We start from the raw sequence: 20,088 nt of genomic DNA on the forward strand, positions 1-20,088 counted from the left end.
TTTTTTATAGTTCATTTATTTTTGAAGAATCCTGTTGAAGCGTAGTTCATCAGTTTGGGAATTTTTGATAACATATTCCTAGAATGACATAAAAAATGATGTTGCCGATTTCTCACTGCGGCAATAAATCGGCGAGTCGGGTTCTCAAAAATAGTCATTTGCTTGTAAAAATCGTCTACGTATCAAGCAAATTAATAAATAGAATCAGGAAGCTCTTTTTGTTTTTTTTTGCAATCTATTCTAACTTCTGTATGCAATGCGTAAAAAATAAATAGTTTAACTTTTTTACGAATTTTTAAAACTCGCATTACTCTTCACAAAAATTGTTTTAATTGCAATAAAATCACATTTTCATCTTCTTTTTTTTCAAACTTCAACTTAACTTTGTGCATTAAAAACTGTTCATACTTACAAGTTTTGCTAAACAACTTACAGCCGCACTCAGAAACATTCATTAAATTAGCTCTAACGGGCACTTAACTAATGATCGTTAATTATGTTAATTAATGTTTCCTCTCAGAGTTAAAAGATAAGGCCTCATGAAATTTAAGTATGGGCCAAGTTGCGGTCCTTCTTTTTGTGGCATCACTCACTTTTTTCGTCGAGTTTGAAATCAAATATAAAAATAAGTATTTATATCATTTTGCGCACACTACGTAAACAGTCACAATGGCCTAGTGAGTAGAGCACTGGCGTACCATCGAGAGATCCGAGTTCGAGCCCTACTGCAGAAAATTATCCTTTCCTTTCCTTTTCCTTTTTTTATTAATTATTTTATTTTTTTGTTAAATTTTTGGAAACTTTTATTTCATTTTGTTTTTTATTTTTTTGATAAAATTTTTTGTAGATTCTATTATTTTTAAAAGGGAACTAATTTGTTTTTTATTTAATTTAGTTTTTAGAAACTGCAAACAGACAAAGAAAACAACTAACAGGCCAATTCTTGCATCTGCCTTTCATCTCACCACAGTCTTTCGAAAGACAAAAGGGTAATTCCATTGTGACTAGTGGGACATTTTACTCCAGAATGTGAGTAATTGTGAATTTTAACTATGCCGTCGGAACTTATACAATAGCGAAAGATATTTTTTAACATAGTACGATAACTAATGTATTAAATTGTTTTAACAAAAGTACCAAGCGATTTCTAAGTTTTATGTAACTATCATTTGAATGAATGTGACTGGTGGGACACTAAAAATAAAACTATTTTACCCTTGTGAACTCAAAGATGGATTTTAGCCAAAACACTTAATTTTCACGAACGCTGTATTTGTGTTGTAAAATATAAATTATACGCTTTTGTTTGCAATAAAAATGAGGTTTATATATTCTTCATAGAAATATTAAAAAATATTTAAAGTTGTGACTGGTGGGACATCTCCATGTGACTGGTGTAAAGTAATTATGCATGAAACAAAAGTTTCCATAGACAAAAATTACGGCTTCTTTTAATTTTTTTTTAATATTTTATAACAGGTTAATAAAATGTACTAATTTAAAAGAGGTTACTACTGAAATAGAGATAATTAAATTTATGTCGTTTTCCTCTTTTCAATGGAATTACCCAAAAGTCTCTATTAAGGCAAGAATCTTGAAAGCTCTTTTCAGTATTTCGAATGACGAATTGAAAGATCAATTAAGGGGGAGGTCTAAGCGTTATTCTATATACCTTTTAGCAATATATTTTCCAAAAACTAAACGAAAAAAATTAATACAAAAAACTGAAAATTTATTTAAGAAAAGCAAAAAAATTAATTAAACAAGTTTCTAAATATTGAATGAAATTAAAAGATATTTATTTTTAAATCAAATAACTTGAAAATTTAAAGAAAAAAATTAATGCAAAAAAGAAAAAAGTTAGCGCTCACAACTATTTAGGGCTATTCCGTCCTAAGGGGTGGCCCGATCCAAAAACAATTCCACACACTTGTAGTCAAGGGTCTACGCATTATTTTAACACTCCCTTTTGTAAATTTTGGTCACTAATTTATTTACAAATTGGGTTTGAAATATGCCCTTTTTTGTAAAATTCGGAAATTAGCGTACATTCATCACTCCTATTCTCCTTAAAGCAGCCACTTCACCAATACATTTTTGTATTCCCCTTCACTTTAAACTTTACTCGATTAGTTATAACTTGCTTTACGACTTTAATATTAACCAATTAATCTTCTTCTTCTTCTTCTTCTTTGGCGGTGTAACCGCCTAAGCGATTGTGGCCGAGTTCAGCAAAGCACGCCAGTCGTTTCTCCTCTGCGCCAACTGACGCCAATTGGAAAGGCCAAGTGAAGCCAAGTCCTTCTCCACCTGATCTTTCCATCGCATCCCTTTTCCTCTGCTACCACCAGCGGGTTCCGAGTTGAAAACTTTCAGAGCTGGAGCGTCGGTGTCCATTCGAACGACATGACCATGCCAGCGGAGCCGCTGTATTTTAATTCGCTGCACTATGTCCATATCGTTGTAAAGCTCATTCACCTCATCGTTCCATCGTCTGCGGTACTCGCCGTCGCCAACGCGTAAAGGCCCGTAAATCTTCCGCAAAATCTTTCTCTCAAACACTCCAAGACCCGCCTCATCGGATGTTGTCATTGTCCATGCTTCTGCGCCATATACCAGCACGGGCATGATGTGTGACTTATAGAGCGTGGTTTGCGTACGCCGAGAGAGGACTTAACTCGTGAATTGCCTACTCAGTCCAAAGTAGCACTTGTTGGCAAGAGTGATTCTACGTTGGATTTCAATGCTGACATTATTATCGGTGTTAATGCTGGTTCCCAAGTAAAACGAAATTCTCTACTTTCTCGAAATTGTGACTGCCAACAGTGACGTGGGTGCGAAGGCGCGAATGTGCTGACTGTTTGTTTGATGACAGGAGATACTTCATCTTGTCCTCGTTTACCACCAGACCCATTCGCTTTGCTTCCCTATCCAACTTGGAAAAGGCAGAACAGACTTCGCGATTTTTGTTACCGATGATGTCGATGTCATCGGCATAAGCCAGCAATTGCACGCTCTTGTAGTAAATTGTTCCTGAGCGGTTCAGTTCTGCTGCTCTTATTATCTTCTCCAATATCAGATTAAAGAAGTCACATGAAAGGGAGTCGCCCTGTCGGAAACCCCGTTTTTTCGCGAACGCCTCGGAGAGGTCTTTTCCAATTCTGACGGAGCTGGTGGTATTGCTCAACGTCATTTTACACGGCCTATGAGTTTTGAGGGGATGTCAAATTCAAACATAGCGGCGTATAGGCAACTCCTTTTAGTGCTGACAAAAGCGGCTTTATAGTCGACAAATAGGTGGTGAGTGTCGATCCTTTGCTCGCGGGTCTTTTCCAAGATTTGGCGTGTTGTGAATACGGTGGGCTTCAGTCTTTCACACAAAACGCTCGATAAGACATTGTAACCTATGCTTAGAAGGCTGATCCCGCGGTAGTTGGCGCGAATGGCGGGGTCACTTTTCTTGTGGATTGGGCAGAGCACACTTAAATTCCAGTCGTCGGGCATGCGTTCATCTATCCATATTCTGCACAAGAGTTGATGCATGCACCTTATCAACTCCTCGCCGCCGTATTTGAATATCTCAGCTGGCAGGCTGTCAGCTCCAGCGGCTTTGTTGTTTTTTCAGCCGCGTTATTGCTATACGTACCTCCTCATAGTCAGGCGGTGGAACGTCGACTCCGTCATCATCGACTGCGGGCTCTGGTTCTTCTTCTCCACAATTTTACGTGCTGCTACCATTTAGTAGGGCGGAAAAGTGTTCTCTCCATAATTTAAGTACGCTCTGGACATCAGTTACTAGGTTGCCATTATTGTTCTTACAGGAGTGCGCCCTGGTCTTTAAACCTTCCGTAAGTCGCCTAACTCTCGGACGTTTCGTCGTGGAGACTGAATTTTCCGACGGTGGTTCCAAAGTTCCCTTCCTTGCCCACCCTGGCATTGAAGTCGCCAAGCACGATTTTGATATCATGACGGGGGCAGCGCTCGTACGTGCGCTCCAAGCGCTCATAGAAGAGATCCTTGGATACCTCATCCTTCTCTTCCGTTGGGGCATGGGCGCAGATAAGCGAGATGTTGAAGAATCTTGCTTTGATGCGGATTGTGGCTAGACGACAGTACTCGGCGACGGAGTCTCTCTTTGGTTGCATATGCAAATTAAATGGCGGAGTTCAGCTGTCAAACTCCAAAATAAATTGCATAAGGAAATTTTTGCACATACAGCAGTACATAGCATGAATTTAGGCGCCCGGCGTTAGCAAAAGAAGATAGGATATAACCCAGTAAGCATTAAAATATACAAAGGTATTCTCTGCAAAAGGTGTTCAGCTCCTTTTCTTCGCAAACCAGAAAGGAGAATTCTAATGCCTAAGGGTTATAATCCCTAAGTGCGGCCGAAGGCCGCCTACGCAGAAAGGTGTTCTCTGCAACAGGTGTTCAGCCCCCTTCTTTGGAAACACAGAAAGGAGAATTCTACTACCTGAGGGTTATAATCCGTAAGTGCGGCTGAAGGCCGCCTACGCAGAAAGGAATTCTACGCAAAACTACATTTATTAAAAAGAAAATTTTTTTTTGTAAAAACTTGTTTTTTATATTTTTAATTAACTTTTTTATTCTTTATTCAAAATCACCCGATATCTAATTTGGCATAATTTCTTTTATTAAAAAATCCCACTGTTTCTGTTAGTTGGGTCATATTCCACTTCAAACTGCTCAGTTTGCCTAAGAAAATTCCGTTTCCCCTTTTTTAAAACAGTTCCCTAGGGGCCTGTGGGAGGAGCCCAAGGGGGTGTGCCTTTTTAGAAAGGGGGGACTGTCCCCTTTCTAGTGGGGGGCTCCCGCAGGTTTTATTTCCTTTTGAAATGGGGCTTTATTCCCGAAAACAGGGAAAGGCTCTTGTTTACATTTTAGAATGCATCCAAAACCCCCGTGTTTTATTCCAATACTAAATTAAACCTAATTTGATGATTACATTAAATTAAATATTTGTTTCCCTTTAGAAATTCAAATTAATTATGCCTTTTTCCGGTGGACCTTATTTCCATTTCGAAAGTGAAATAGCCCGCGGGCCTTATTTCACTGCGCCAATATGTGCTAGTACAAAACGTCACAGCGCAAAAATTACGAATTTGACCGCCAAAAATTACACAAATAGTTATGAAACAAAGAAGAGGACTACTTATCGATAACTGCTAGAGCTGGCATACTATCGATAGTACCGCCACTCGATAGTTTTCGAAACGATAGTTGAATGGATAGTACTATCGTCGTGAAAGACATTTAATTGAAATGCTCAATTGTTTGAAAATTAATAATTAATAAATTTATAAATCACTTTGTAAATTGAAGGGATTATATAAATTATTTTTAAATTTGAGTATATCAAAAATAACTTCTTATAATAATAAAATAAACTTATTAATTTATGCGTCAGAATTTATTATACTTATATTTATATACGCACACTTGGATAGCGATAGGCAAAATCTGAATTTATTTTTTATATGGAGAAATTAAATTCGGATTTTGTTTGCCCCTTTTGAAGTACAAAGAAGTGAAACTGGCTATAATACTACATTTCTAATACTACAAAACACAAAAGATATCTGTTTAAATTGACAACTCATACTTATAAAAGTTCAACTGAGATCAAATACGGAGGCGCATATCAAAATCTGAGCAAGGGAAATTATTAGCATTTTACCATATAAGGAAACGAATATAGTACTGGTCAAAATAATAGCACCACAACATTTTTAGCAGTTTTAACTTTCTTTTTTTTGTTTAGTGTCTACTAATTTTTTATAGAAGTTGTAGAAGACATAAAAAACTAAAAACTCATTAAAATTCCAAGCTTTTTAATTCGAATTTCGATACAAATTTTGTGTAAGCAGTTTTTTAGTTTATTAAATTTTTCTATAACTCGGTGTAAGCTTATAGTTGCTAAAAACTTCAATGACTTACATTTTCTTTGCCGACTGTGTTGTGAATCTTCTTGCATAAAAAAAATTAATGTAATGTAAAACCGGCATCGCTGACTTTCAAAAACTATCGATAGTGGCAACAGTTTTCAACTATCGATACTATCGATAGTATCCCAGCTCTAATAACTGCTATTAGTGCTGCCACATGATATAATTTCGATACGACAATTATGTATTCGAAACAATGGTAAACTCTCAACAAGTGTTTACACTGCAATTTTTAGATGTCTGTGTAACTAACTTCAAAGTTGAGAACCAGCAGAATTTCCACATAAAGAAAAATCGTCATTGGGTCACAAAAATCGTCAAATCGTCATGGCAGTAAAAATCTTCAAAATGACGACCAAATCGGCAACCTCGCAACACTGGTCTGGATATATGTACATACTACATAAAGGCCGTTCGCACCAGTTCGATTTTGACGTCAACTTTTTCGTTCGCAGGGTTGCACGTAAAAAAGGTTGAAGGTTAAATGTTGGCTGGCGACCAACTTTGTTGAAAGCGATTAGTTGAAATGCAAAAAGACGTAACAACATCGTAAACGAAATGGGAAAAGTCGTGACTAATATATATATTTTTTTTCATAAACTGATGGGAGTTGTAATTCGAAGAAACCCATGAATGAAAGTGAATTTTGAATTTTTTTTAGTTATGACTTTGTGCATTTCAGCGATGATATTTGTTACGCCTTTTTGAATTTCAGGTGACGATACATACATATATACACACATTCATACCCTGCAAAAAATTGTGAAACTAATCTCTAAAGAGAGTATTCCGAGGTTACTCTCAATCGGGTACAATTGGGCATTAATTAGTCGCAACTAGTCTCATACGGTTACTATTGAAGATCAATTAGTCTCGACTCATTCTTTACGGGTATAATTGGAGATAAATTAGTCCCCGACTCATCTCTAACGGGTACGCACTTAGTCAATGAAATTTCATGTGCGGCGTTGGCACTTAGAGAGAGTATTCGCTTAACAATCCCGCGCCCCTGGTTCAAATAGCGGCTGGCGCAAATTTTTATTTTAATTTTTTTAAAGTGACTAGTCGCTTTTTGTACCTGTTCGGGTATAAAGGGGAACAATTAGTCTCTTCATGGGACATGCTCGAACAACCGCGAACAGTTCATTCCATATTAAGAGATCAAAAATGGTATTAGTCGCATGTTCCTTTGCGATTGCTCCCGGAGTCACCCCGGATTAGTCGCATTTTTTGCAGGGTACATACTTATGTACATATTTATTCATTATAGAGTTAGCAGGTTAACCTTCGAAAATTGCTGGGGTAAATATTACTTCAATCTAATTTTACTCATAACCATTAGTGGTAATCATCTAAACCGATAACTTTATCAAGCAGATAGTCTTATAAGTTTACGTTACAGGAACGACCCATACCCTCTTTTAGTTTACACTTGTGACAATAGTCGAGGTTTCTTTGGTTATCGAGCTCAGCATCACTAACTTTATACTACTAGCACGAGGATAAAGAAATTATCGAAACTAACTCACTAAATGGGAAAAAATTCTATATAAATAAATATACACATAAATAAAGGCGATTTATTTGAAGTTAAAAGAAACAATGGCAGAATGTCATTTGTTACGGCTACCAAACTGTGCGGCCAAATTATCAGTGAAATAAAACCAACAGAACGGATAACAAATTGAACCAGATCTATTTCAGGATCATGTTGTTGTTGAATTTGCGTGTAAAATTTATATATGGATCCTGATTATTACCCAAGAAAACATAGCTAGAGGCGCGACAGAGTTGCATTGGCTTCAGTTTATCAAGTTTATTCAGTGAAATCGCTTGAGAAATGTTTCAGAAATGTGTTAACGAGTTTCCATACAAATTTTGACAGTTCATTTATAAGGTTTACACAATCATAAGTTTATACGGTTTACAATGCATTTATAAGGTTTGATGATTACCCTTATTGATTGTGTAAGCCAATTTATCAATTTAACCGGTAAACTTCGAGTTTAATAGATAACCTACTGTTCCGCAAGTGGGTCTAAGTGTATAATAACTTTCAGTCTTTATATAAAATTTTTTACTTTTAAGAACGTATTATACACTGTTTTATAGCGTATCAAATCTGGTTAGCTAAGGGCCGTTTTCTAATGTAAGCGGTAAAGTTGCTTTTACTAACAGGACAGATAAATTATTACTCGCTTTAAATCGCGTTATAAGCATTTTCGTTTTCTCAACTCACCGGTAAAAATAAATTTGTTATTCCGAAATTATGACAACGCCAAAGTAAAAATTCCCTACATTGGTCATAAAACTGCAATGTCGGCAATGCCACACATCCTACAGTTTCATAAGTAAAAAGGCTATCAGCTGATTTCCAAAAAAATGCCTACAGCTGAGATCACCTGTTTTTTTGGCATGTGCTCTTATCTTTTACAATTTCTTTGATTTCTATTACAATTTTTTTTATTTGTATTACAATTTATTCAAAATACACTAACACCAAAGAACGTAGATAACAAGAATGGACAACTCGTTATACTTGTAGCGAAAGTGCGCAACAGGGGCGTGCCTTCTCTTTTGCCCTAGCGCGTTTTTTGATTGGATGAAAAGAGTAGGCACGCCCCTGTTGCGCACTTTCGCCATAATTATAACGAGTTGTCCCTTCTTGTTATCTGCGTTCTTTGCTAACACACTGAACCAAAGACACCAATCTTCTTCTTCTTATTTGGCGCTGTAAGCGCCTAAGCGACTTTGGCCGAGTTCAACAAAGCCCGCCAGTCGTTTTCTGTGCCAACTAGCGCCAATTGGAAATGCCAAGTGAAGCCAAGTCCTCCTCCACCTGATCTTTCCATCTCAGTGGGGGCCTTCCTCTTCCTCTGCTACCACCAGCGGGTTCCGAGTTGAATACTTTTAGAGCTGCAGCGTCGGTGTCCATTCGAACGACATGACTAAGCCAGCAGAGCCGCTGTATTTTAATTCGCTGCACTATGTCCATGTCGTTGTAAAGCTCATACAGCTCATCGTTCCATCGTCTGCGGTACTCGCCGTCGCCAACGCGTAAGGCCCGTAAATCTTCCGCAAAACCTTTCTCTCGAATACTCCAAAAGCCGCCTGATCAGATGTTGTCATTGTCCATGCTTCAGTGCCATATACAGGACGGGCGGGCATGATGAGTGACTTATAGAGTATGGTTTTCGTACGTCGAGAGAGGGCTTTACTCCTGAATCGCCTACACAGTCCAAAGTAGCACTTGTTGGTAAGAGTGATTCTGCGTTGGATTTCCATGCTGACATTATAATCGATATTAGAACTGTCAACAGTGCCGTGGGTGTCAAGGCGCGAATGTGCTGACTGTTTGTTTGTTGACAGGAGATACTTCGTCTTGTCCTCGTTTATCACCAGACCTATTCGCTTTGCTTCCTTATCCAACTTGGAAAAGCCAGAACAGACTTCGCGCTTTTTGTTACCGATGATATCGACGCCATCGGCATAAGCCAGCAATTTCACGCTCTTGTAGTAAATTATTCCTGAGCGGTTCAGTTCTGCAGCTCTTATTATCTTCTCCAACATAAGATTAAAGAAGTCACATGAAGGAGATTCGCCCTATCTGAACCCCCGCTAGTGGTATTGCTCAACGTCATTTTACACAGCCGTATGAGTTTTGAGGGGATGCCAAATTCAGGCATAGCGGCATATAGGCAACTCCTTTTAGTGCTGTCGAAAGCGGCTTTAAAGTCGACAAATAGGTGGTGAGTGCCGATTCTTTTCTTGCGGGTCTTTTCCAAGATTTGGCGTATTGTGAATACCTGGTCTATGGTGGATTTTCCAGAGCGAAAGCCACACTTCTAAGGCCTAATCAGTCTTGAAACCTTCCGTAAGTCGCCTAACTCTCTGGTAAAATTTTCGCACATTCTTCCTGTCGGCCTGCATTTCAAGCTCTCCGCACTCACGTATTTCGGCCTCTCTCTTCTTATTGAGGCAAATACGTCTCGCTTCCCTCTTCAGATCCTTAAAGCGATCCCACATAGCGCGCGTTGCGCCCGATCGCAGCGTAGCCCTGTAGGCGGCGTCCTTTTTCTCTGCAGCTTCCTGACACTCCTCATGGTATCAGTATTTCTTTCGGGCTCGCTAAAATCCGACTACTTCGGCGGCGCTACATAATGAGCGGGAAATGTGGTTCCACTGGTCGCATATATCGACTTTTTGAAGAGTGCGCTCTGAGAGCAGGTGCGAGAGTTGAGTAGCGAATGCATTGGCTGTCTATTGTGATTGCAGCTTTTCGACGGTAAGACTTCCTTGCATATTTGGGCGCACATTGTTTGCTGCACAGAGGCGGGTCCGTATATTGACTGCAACAAGATAGTGGTCCGAGTCGATAGTGTACGTACGTCTAAAACGCTTGAAGCATGCCTTCCGTCTATCACAACATGATCGATTTGGTTTCTCGTTTTTCGATCCGGAGACAGCCACGTAGCTTGATGAATCTTTTTATGCTTGAACCTAGTGCTGCATACTACCATGTTTCGGGCCCCGGCGAAATCGATCAGCCTCAGTCCTTTGTCGAACGTTTCGTCGTGGAGCCTAAATTTTCGAACGGTGGTTCCAAAGATTCCTTCCTTGCCCACCCTTACATTGAAGTCGCCAAGCATGATTTTGATATCGTGGCGGGGACAGCGCTCGTACGTGCGCTCCAAGATACCTCATCCTTCTTTTTCGTCGGGGCATGGGCGCAGATGAGCGAGAGGTTGAAGAATCTCGCTTTGATTCGGATTATGGCTAGACGCTCGTCCACTGGGGTGAACGACAGTACTCGGCGACGGAGTCTCTCTCCCACCACAAATCCAACACCGAATTTGCGCTCCTTTACATGGCAACTGTAGTATACGTCGCAAGGCCTCAGGCATTGCTTGCCTCGCCCCGTCCCGTCTTAGATGGCGGTGATGTCAGCTTTTGTTCTTACGAGGAAATCAACGAGCCGGGCAGAGGCACCTTCCTCATTAAGGGTCCGGACATTCCAGGTGCCGTGGCTTCTTCACTGGAAGGGGTTTTTACGTGGCGGGTCCAAAATCTAGCGCACAACCCATTGCTGGGACGGGGGTGGTTTCACAACCAAATACACGTTTATATAGCGAGCCGCTTGCTCCAAGACAGACACCCGCTTGCAGCCGCACCTACTTGTGAACAGACGCTGCAGACTTCACTGAGCCCTTAAACCGAATAAGTCGGAGTGGCCCCACCGAAGCTCCCTCTCTTTCTGCCGTGACCCAAGGCTCCACTCGGATTGATTACCGCATCTCGCACATGGGTTGCTCACGTTGCCCAGAGCGCGCGAACGAGGACGCAAGAGACGGGATTGAGTACAGCCGTGCAACTGTAACTGCGTACACAGCCCTACGACTATACCCCATTGCACTCCAAAGACACCAATACACTAACCAAAAACACACCTACAGCCTGCCAGAAAAAACGGTAAAAAGAAGAGTTACGATACTTATGGAATTGTAAGATGATGCCACATAAGCAAAGAAACAAAGCGAACTCATGTGAAGTGGTGTTACAGCAGCAGCTGATTTCAAGGCATGTTTGTCAAACAGATCAGTTTGTTGTACTTTTGCTTTGTTTTGATTGCCAATGTGCGTATAATTTGTTAGTGTAGTTTTTGTTTTCGGGCTGCTGCTACCACGTTGTATAAAATCGCCTTGCAAAGAAAGAGCAAAAGCAGCTGTTAGCAAAACCAAAACCTTGAATCATGAACCAAAATTTAAAGCTGGGTACATATTTTTAAAGGATACATCGAGTGAGCAACAATTTATCGAATCGAGAAATTAATGCGCCGGTGGGAAAACAAAAACTCGTATATCGAGACGATAAAGTGAAACGACCCTAAAAGTATATACAATATTGTATACAATATTATGATACATATTTCTTTACATGCCACGGATTGCTTAGTAGTCTATAAACACAGTGCAATAGTAAAAATGCATAATAAATATTTCCATGTACGTTGTTAAAAAGCACAATGGGACCTGTGTAAGCAAGAAATTGGTGGAATTCAGTCGCTTTCCAATGGTATATTTCGTCCAAAGACCTGGGCTTTCTGGAAACTCCTTTGGAAAATTTTTTCTTAAATTTAAACGCCCTGAAGATATTTTCAAAATGTTATTCTTTGGAGTATTTTTTCCGTCTGGTTTTGTAGTATTCGAACAAGCATTTTTTAGTAACACCTAGACCATACTATCAAGAGGTGTTTGGGTTACCATATTAAAATCTATTTCTTCAAGTGGAGTTTTATCCCTTTTGCAGCTTTGACTGATGATCTGGATATTTTCTTGCAGTGAAGTCATGGTCGGAAATCAAACTACCACTAGCAATGTTGTACGTAAGTACATTGCCAAATTTTGTAGCAACTTGTGTGCAGCGAAAAACAAGATTGACGCCTTTCTCTTTAAAATTAAACCATTTTTCAGCAAAAGAACTTCTTTAATAAAATCTTCGAAGAAAATATTGACGTTGCTTGGTTTGGCATTTCCGACATAAATTCCCACGGGTTTCTCTTGAATGTTCACGATTTTTAAAAGAATTGGCCACAACTGAATGCGAGAACTTTTGTAAGAGGAATTCCGTCGATATTTGTGTCTACTATGATTTCGCCATAGTCTTTTAACACTTCTTCTATCTGCTTCAATTGGTTTTCCACTCCAATGTGGCAGTAAATTCCAGGAAATACGTTTCTGACAATCAGCCCAATTCTGAATATTCACGAGGATTTCATTTCTCGCGGATTTTACTTTTCTCGAGAATAAAATCCTCCTTTTCGAAACTGCCAGGGAGCAGCAATTTCCTCGAAAATTTGGGAGCAGAAAATTCGAACTTTGGAAGAGCGGTTCGACAGTTATTTTGACAGCTTAACTCCCGCCATTTAATTTGCGTGTTTTACACATAGAAGTGTGTTTCACACAAAAGAGTATTTCAGATTAAAGTTGTTAATAAATTAGTGCGCGGAAATTTCAAATCAGTGTTTTAAATTAAAGCTCAGTCTTTTAACTACACGGGTAAGTTGAAAGATTTTAATATAGATCGCGCGTTTTCTTGTAATAACTCGAAATAGGTGGGCAAATAGGATAAGATTGCCCTTTGCTAAGACAGTTGCCACTGTGAATTTTGGAAGCCACATTATTAATAAACTAGTGCTCCGGAAATTTAAATATTAGTGCTAAATTAAAATTTAGTCTTTAATTACACATGTGAGTTGAAATATTTTGATTTCAATCGCGGGTTTTCATGTAATAAACCAAAATAACCTAGCTTCCGTTAGGCTCATTAAGATTTCTACCTGTTTCTTATTTGTTTTTTTTGGATCTAAATGAAAGGTTTAAACGTTTTATTACACCAAATTTCCTTTAATTTGTAATTAACTTACATTTTTGTAGCAGTTCCCTTTTAAAATACCAGTGAAAATTCTCCCAGAATCATGATTCAATAATACAAGGTTCGATAAACTGACAGTTGTCTCTCTCGAACCGCTCCCTTAGCAGTGGCACCGTGTTGCTTCTTTGCAAATTTACTTGGAAAAAATGTTGCTTTGCTGTGAAATAGAAGTATAAGCTTTTGTGCAATATGTTTATTTGTATATGCAAATGAAGCACATTTAACTGATGAAAACATAAACTCTTTTTAAATTGGATGTTTTCATAAAATCTCATAGTAGTTTTATTTTAATTTTGACTCTTTCTGCAGTTTTTATACGGCTAAATAGCACAAAAATTGCATAATTCACGTAGATATATTAACATTTCGTTCAATATTTCATTTGAAATGGCAGATTTCCTGCAAATACATTAGAATTTACTTTTACTTTTCTACTACCATTTTCGCAGCAATGGATTTCATTCCTCCCCATGCCCATCCTTAGTAAATGCCAGAGCTGTAAAACTGTGAAATCATTTGAAATTAAAAATCATCAATTTTATATTATTATGTTTTCATTGAATTCTCCCTTATTGAATAATGCGGCTTATAGTTTTCCAATTCTACATTCACTCAAAGTAGATACGATTGCACACATTTCCATATTCAAAGAAAGATTGAAAAAATTGAATGACGAACGATTCACTTTTAACACTGAATAAGCACTCAGATGAATGCAGCTTTTGCTATGTGTGCACACATCCACTCAGTACCAATCAATTGATATAAATATTTTGAACACACAAAACCCTCTGAAAAATACGCCAGGTTGCATTTTATTAAAAAGACTGCAAAATTTCAACACGAAAAATAGTTAATAGAGCGTTATCATCAGTTTTTTTCACTTAAATTTGTACAAGGATTTATAAGAATAAAAAATATTAATTGGAGAAATATTTTTTAGTGAACGTGTCGTTAGAATGTCATTATGAAAAATATAAATTATTAATGATTTTAACATCTCTGTTTAGAAAATTGTCAGCTTTCCAAATAAGTGTTACCAATACACCATTAATAATGCATAATGCATAAATTAGTACATACATATATAAGTTAATATAAACTAACAAATTTAAGAGCTTCTGGTTCTAAATTTAGACATACATATACATTTCATTATTTAATTATAAAAATTTTTGATACAAATTTCTTCGTACTTTTTTTCGTCGCTATTGGGTCAAGCATTTAATAAAGATTCGAAAATCGAATTCGTTGGTTTGTGGAGGTTTTTTCATTTACAATAAGCCACAAATTATCAACATTTCCAACAAAAAAAATATTTAACAAAATTCGTTGGTCCCTATTTTCATTAACATCCTTTTCCGAAAGTGCAATATTTAATAATTTATACCCATTTCATTGAGCACGCTTTTTAACCCAAGTTTTGGTTTGTTTGTTAACATCAAAACTACATATCGACACCTAAGTGGAAGATCGACCTATCTCGGCAGCCAGTTCGAAAACTCCCTATCTCAAAAAACTGTTCTAGAACACCCTATTTCAGAATTTTGTTGAAGAACGCCCTATCTCAGAATGCGGTTCAAAAAACGCCCTACCTCGGCAAATTTTCAATATATTTTCATTTGAGATAGGGCGTTCTTCAACCAAATTCTGAAGTAGGACTTTCATAAAAAGTTTTCTGAGTTAGGGCGTTTTTGAATTGGCTGCCGAGATAGGTTGATCTTCCAATCAGGTGTCGGTATATTAATAAAAAATGATTAAACATTGTCTGCTGTAACCTATTTTAGAAATAATTTATTTATTAGGTGTTGCAATTTGAAAAAATCAGTTCCTTCCAATTTTGGGAATCAAACGGGACCCCACACAAGCAAAAATCGTTTTCTACAATCTTTATTAACCTGAAGGGCTAGACAACAAACAACCGCTATGCGAACAAAGTTATAATACCCATGTGCACAAATGCGCTCGGGTGTAATTATTTCTTTAAACATTATTCTAAATGTATGTTTTGAGCAAATTGATTTCAAAAGTTAGAAATATGTCCCATTTTTCAAAAATGTATAATAATAAACATGTGACTTTTTTAGCAATTTGTTTTCTGTAATTAAGGAAATATTGAATTTTTTGAATTTTTCGAAATTACCGTTTTATGGGAGGGACCAGGTTATGGTTTAATTTTTGTATTTTCAATACGCTTCTGCCCTGCATAAAGGGAAACCCGCGTGCCGAATTTTCTTCCGATATCTCAACTTTTCCTAGAGTTATCGTGTACACAAACAAACGGACAGACAGACAGACGGAGATGGACTAATCAACTTCTCTTTTTATTCTGGGCATTTACGGTATATACATACGTATGTACATAAATGTAGTATATATCTATCTCGATTTTGGTTGTTCCAAATATCCGTTACGTGAGAAAAGTTATAGTACCCTACTGCAGAAGTGCGTAGTAAATATGTTTAAATAGTACACCTTTTAATTAATAATTAATAAAAAAAAATTTTACAATGTAACTCCTCAACCCCTCTTTAAAGAAAACAAGAATCCTATAAAATTTCGTTTTGAAAGTTTTCAAATTTGATAACTGAAGAAAAAAATTAATAGAAAAAAAATCATACAAATTAAATTTATATATACATATATTCTGCGAAAAAATGTCTACAATCAATTTTTAAACCCTTTTCGCAATTGGTGTACTCATGTAACCGGTAAATTTTGTTACCATCTCATAAGCTGGTAACAAAATATTGCCCCGCCCCGTGAAATATGCAATGCCAGAATTTCCACAATTCTTCATGGCTGAATTGCTGAATATATAGCATTACCAACGTTCCTAGAATCGCGGTGACATGAACAGGTAACATTTTTTGGTAATAAAATTTTCCGGTTAAAAAATCTTCGGTTACGTGCAGAATAGACCTTTTATAGTTCTAAAAGTCTATAATACGAAGGGACAGATGCCGGTAATGAAATTCTTAAGTTTTTTCAAGCAAGAGTTTTAAAAACTCAATTCTATTGACACTGTTTTATATTTCTATATACAGTTCACTAGTTTCGAATGTAATATATGTAAATGTATGTATCAAGATGTGTCCTTTGTGCTCGAGGGTTGCGATGTTTGTTTGGACTGATTTCGCACCAGTCATTAGCCATGGGTTAATGTCAGAAAACGTCTATACATACGTGTTGAAATACATACATACGTATACATATATGTTTTTTTTCAATTCCAGATATGTTTAAACTTTAAAGTATAAAATATTTCAACCCTGGGAAAAAAGTATTAGTACTGAATGGTAAAAACGTGTGCATTCATTTTAAATATACAATCATGTGTGTGTGCGAATGCTTCTGTTACATTCACAATCCATACTGAATGTCAATCTACCATTCAAAAACACAACACAGTTTATTTGTTTTCAAGCATTTTAAGCCACTCAGGAATGAGGCTTTTTTTATACAAACAAACAATCAAAATTTTGAAAAGAATGTCGAGTGAATGCAGATCCTATTGATTCAATCATTTTACAGCTCTGGTAAATGCAAACTTTTGTAAGGGAGCGTCAAACCGCGGCTGTCAATAATTATCTAACCTTGTATTATTGAATCATGTCCCAGAATAACGAAATCAATTCTCCTACTTTTTGACATACCTACAATACCTACTTTTTTCGCGAAATACATTTTCCCTTTTTCGAAGATCGTTTAGAATAGGAGAATAGGGCATGATAGCAGGAAAGAAAAATGAGGAAAAATTCCTAGGAAGTTTCTATTCAGAATAGGGCTGAATAATCTGCTCCCTTTTTCCCAACAAAGTTTCTGCTGAAAGTGGAACATCCAGGCCTTCGTCATGCAAAATTTTAAGCAGTTTTTACAAACATTCTCTAGAAGGAGCTGTTCCTGTGTACCACTTTTTTAATTTGTCCACTAATGCTAACTTTGGAGTCCCAAAATTATTTCCACACTCAGATAAATCTCCTTCATTTTCAAAAATTTCATTTGCAATTTCAGAAATATTAGCGTCCTTTTCATTATCACTTTTGGGCATTCGGCCTCTGTTTTTATATAATACGGATTGTTTTCTAATTTGTCTATTATATTTTCGTTTACTCATACTTACGTATATGTGTATGTGACTTATTAATTATTTACGTTCACCTTCACAAGAAGCACTGCTGTTGTAGACAATTTACACACAAAAACGCTACAGTCATTGCCTATGGCGAGTTCGTACTCCTGCAAAAAAGAAACCTTTGTCGACATTTGCACTAGTGCAATTGTCGCTGTAGACGTACATGGTGATTTAGCGTTGGCTGGCCCGGGCTTACAGCAGGGATTATACATTTCTTATCAATTTGCTTGTAGATTGCATATATGATGAAAAATGCCTTCTCATTATCTACTTGATTAGCTTTAACATTGAGTTCTACGCATTTTGATATCTTGAAGTTGTTATGGAAATATGTATATAAAAGCACATATGGGCATGTCTCAGGAACTTCTGATTTTGGTGATTATGCATAGTTTCGTAGGTATATGGTCAAAATTGCTATATCTGTTGGGTATTTTTCAAAAGAAAATATATTATAATAAGAGCTGCTGTAGTGTTTTATCAGATCTGAAAAAATACACACTCGCTGTAATCCCAAAACTAGCTAAAACACCAATGAGTCAAACTGATGATTGAGCATGGTTTTTTTTCTTTTGCACGATGTATTTGCTTTACCGCATATCTTAGGGCAATGATATTTTTTCTAATAATTTTAAATCTCTAATATTATAAAATGTAGTATAGGAAGGTGTGCCATTCATAGATTATATTAAAAAATGTTAATAAAGTAGTTATTCTGGATTATTAAATTTTACTAAGATTTCCTGTTTTACAGTTTGATTTTTTAAAAATGGCGTTAAAGTAATATATTCTACATAACATACTCTTGAAAATAATTCCAGAAGATCGAAGATCGAAAGTGAAATTCGTATATGAGCTATGCAAGCGTGTCCAAATTTTCGTAGAGTTTCGAATTTTCTGTTGAACAGAACTTTGCTTTCGTTGGTGTAGCGAAGTGTTAGAACATTGTGAAAAATGTATGATTTTGCATTTGTTTTCCACTTTTTGGCGGCTAGAAACTAGTTTTAAAATTTTTTTGTTAATTTCATGCAGTTTTAACGTAATGAATACTAAACATAAGCTCGAAAGTCTAGTTTTACTTAAGAAATAAAATCGCCAATACGCTGTTGGCACGATCTCTGAGAACAAAATCATAGAGTTGTTTAGTTTTAATATATTTTAAATAGATTTGGATCACAAAATTTCTTATATATATTGTATGTCAAAACATATTCGAAAGACTGCACTTAGTTTTCTAAGCTCTCATCCTCTGACGAATCGTTCAACCAGAACTCCGTTGTACTAATTAAAATTTTTTTTACCAAGTTTTTATAAACTCGCTTTCTTTTTTATTTCATTTTAATTTGCACAAATTTACATATGTCCATATGTATAACCACATTATTTAGTTTGCTCGATTTGTAAACAAAGCTTCTCCGCGGTGAAAAATATACTATTGTGAACAACCTAAACGAGCGAAATTCACAATAGCGCTATTCTTCATCGAATGAGCGCCATAATACCAAATGAAAATTCGTTTAAACAGCACTTTCGACCACAGTCGAAGATCGAATGCAACTCATAATAGGGGCCAGAGTTATAAGCACGGACGTGAACCGGTTTTGAACCGAACCGGTTTTGAACCGGAAAACCGCTCTTTTCTATTAATTAACTGAACCATTACGAAACCGAAATGTTTCACAAATGTTTGATCCGAACCGAAAACCGAACCACTTTCTATAAATATTGAAAGGTTCGTCTCAACCAATTTTCAATAGATAAATGTACTCACTTTTTTTTCTTTTTGGTAAACATGGTAATACCCATCATGTTGGTTTACCATGTGACAATATCAAATGTAAAGGCAACCCATCTCATACCCTTAACCTTGCGCGTTGTTGCACTTGACACTTGACACTTAAACTTGCGCGTAATTTTTTTGTTTTTCGAACCGTTGAACCGAACCGAAACCCCGGTTCAAAGACCAAAAAAACCGCTTTGGCGAACCAATCCAAAAGTGCAAAAAATGGTTCGACCCGCTGAACCGAACCAAACAAATTTTTCATCCGGTTCACGTCCCTGGTTATAAGTATTCGAAATTTAGTATCTGAATGGAAACTCAAGAGAAAAAAATAAATTTTTCAGCTGGCACACTTATTTATCGATAGGTGGATGGTGCTAAAAACGGATTGGTCCACACTCGTATAATGCGTTGACAAATCGGTAAGTGGATAAACAAAGTTTAACCTAGTTATCAAGGCGAACGTTTTCAAATTTTAATCAATTACACAGGACCACAAAGAAATCTATGAAAGGTTAATTAATCCAGACCTGGGGGTCAGTTCTCGTTCTGTGAAACGGTAAGTTATTTTTTTAATGTTTTGTTTTAATACCTACAAACAGACTTCATACTCGCACAAAATATAGTGCGATAAGGCAGGCAGCGCAGAGAAGTGGTATAAACGGTTTGAGCCGGGCCAAAGTACTGTCACCGCTGGAAGAGCGCATAATTAAGATAACAACTGTGCAGGCAGTCGATGGTGATGAAACGGGCGAAGTGGGCTTTGAAGCACTCGA

The 20,088-nt window shown here is 37.0% G+C and overlaps 1 long non-coding RNA gene across 1 annotated transcript; it reads left to right on the forward strand.

The window, feature by feature from the left end:
• The first annotated feature begins 19,541 nt into the window (after window positions 1-19,541).
• On the forward strand, window positions 19,542-20,068 carry LOC118734131. The gene is made up of 3 exons (XR_004992343.1): window positions 19,542-19,734; window positions 19,804-19,871; window positions 19,939-20,068. It is a non-coding gene; the product is annotated as an uncharacterized LOC118734131 (long non-coding RNA).
• Window positions 20,069-20,088: the final 20 nt, after the last annotated feature.

The sequence above is a fragment of the Rhagoletis pomonella genome, unplaced genomic scaffold, assembly GCF_013731165.1.
Source record: "Rhagoletis pomonella isolate Grant_MI unplaced genomic scaffold, Rhpom_1.0 Rhpom_scaffold_00001, whole genome shotgun sequence".
In the NCBI taxonomy this organism is placed as follows: domain Eukaryota; kingdom Metazoa; phylum Arthropoda; class Insecta; order Diptera; family Tephritidae; genus Rhagoletis; species Rhagoletis pomonella.